The sequence below is a fragment of the Suricata suricatta genome, chromosome 8 (assembly GCF_006229205.1).
Source record: "Suricata suricatta isolate VVHF042 chromosome 8, meerkat_22Aug2017_6uvM2_HiC, whole genome shotgun sequence".
Lineage (NCBI taxonomy): Eukaryota > Metazoa > Chordata > Mammalia > Carnivora > Herpestidae > Suricata > Suricata suricatta.
In genome coordinates, this window is record NC_043707.1 from 2551382 (window position 1) to 2553532 (window position 2151).

A 2151-nucleotide genomic window follows, 5' to 3' on the forward strand; every position below is an offset into this window, starting at 1 on the left:
GGGTTCCAAAGATGGTCCCTAGTCTTTCTCGACAGGGCCTTCTTCACTTCTGCCTGCTCTGAATCCTCCCACTTTTGATGTCGTTTTTAGTTCCGTTCTTGATCTCAAGACCTGAAAGAACAGAAACATGCTAGACTGTGGAGCATAGCACAGGAAGGAGGCAACTTACAATTAAAGCGCCATCAAGAATCCCAAAGTGGGGGCGCCTGGGTGGCTCAGTTGGTCAGGCATCTGACTTCAGCTCGGGTCATGATCTCACGGTCCATGGGTTCGAGCCCCACATTAGACTCTGTCCTGACACCTCAGAGCCTGGAGCCTGCGTCAGATTCTGTGTTCCCCACCTCTCTCTGCCCCTCCCCCACTTATGCTCTCTTTCGCTCTCTCTCTCAAAACTAAATCAATGATAAAAAAATTAAAAAAAAAAGAATCCCGAAGTGGAATACTTCACAATATTCAGTCTTCTCCTAATTAAGAGCCTAGTTTCTTTTTCCAGTTGCAGTATTTTCAGGCTCCAAACCCAGTGGTCACAGGTAAATACCCCTAAACTCCTCCTCCTTTGCTCTTGTCCTCGCCCTTTCTGGATGTTTGGACACAGTGACAAAAGTGAGGCAGGGAGGCCAGCTCTGCGATCTGCCAGTCTGTCTGCAGGTTTGATCTCAGTTCTTGACGGTCTAACTGGCCTCCCCGAGTTGGGCCCACATGAGAGGCAAGCGTGTTGTGGGCACGCGGGCAGCATGTGATTTATCAGGAAAGGGGGATCATGCTGCAGTAGGAGGAAGGAGGAGAGGCTGCCTGGAGGCCTGCCTGGCCACCTGAGGAGGCTGATGAAAGGAGCTGCACAGGGAAAATGACAGGCGCTCGGTGCAAGAGGCTGCTGGATGTGCATTTGGGCTCTGAGGGCAGAGGAAACAGCCTCAGTGTTGAGGGAGCCAGACTCTGGCCTGTGGAAGGCCGACCATCAAGGTGGTGCTTTGATGCTAGGCTAAAGTCCTCTGGGTGGACCTCCCTGTCCTTCGAGCGTCAGACACAAGAGTCCTACCAACTCTGTGGGAACAGACCTGGCAGGTCACATCTCCTACCTCACTGGCAAGGATTCCAGAAGTTCTTTTCATACCTGGCCGCACCGTCCACCGTAGCCCTCCTCTGACCTCTGTCGGCTCCCCCTTCCTCTCACTTAGCTCCACAAACTCCATAACCTTTCCCTCTTGGCCAGGAACAGCAGTGCTTGCCATGGTGTGTGCAGAGGCCTAGGAGCTTGACAGTGTATCCATGTCCTCCTCAAGGACATATGGCTCAGAAACAGCCTCCCGTTTGTGGCATCTCAAATGTAGGCAGTTCGTGTGACACTGCTCTGGGGTCCACAGAAAGCCCTGTTGTCAGAGTCCTTCGCTCCCCCCGGTAGGTCTGGCTGTTCTGACGAGAATGGAGTTTCTCATGAAGCTGAGCTTTGCAGAGAATGGCCAGGGGCGCCTCTGTCTCCTCTTCACTCCAGTGCACACCTGCCGCCAGGGGACAAGGGACACACGATGAGATCCCAGAGGCCTGGACCTCGCAGGGCAAGGTTAACAGCCCAGTAAGTTCCACGCTGGTCTGTCCAGCTCTGCCACCAGTCTGCTGTCATCCCTGGGAAACCTTCTGACTGTAGGGGTCTTTGCTAAAGCAGATACATTCAGTGTAGCGGAAGGGGCATCCTCTGGTGGAGAAGGGGTATTTACCAAAGTTGCACTTTGGTTTCTCTTTATCCTGAATCCCGCTCATGTCTCCTGAGTGATGTCACGGGAAGTGTGACGCCTGTCTCCGTGGTTGGGAGAATCTGTGAGGGTTTGTGGCTCGCGAGAGGACATGGCTGCTGGTAGACTGCTTCTGTCGACGTCCACCTCTGCTGTTGAGTAGCCCTGACTGGCCCATCCCCGTTTTCATTGTCTCCTGTCATCCCTGTAAATGACACACGTGTCACAGCACGTCCTATCCCAAGGTGGACGGAGCAGTGCCCCACCCAGCAGGGCGGGAGTCCGGCTGGTTCCTCAGGACCACCCAGCACGTGCTCCTCACAGTAGGGCCTGCGGGCTGGTTTGGCGGGGGCTCTGGTGTGTGTCTCAAGCTGCCCCAGCAAGTGCACTCTGCACCCTCTGGGCTGGCGCTCTGGGGGTA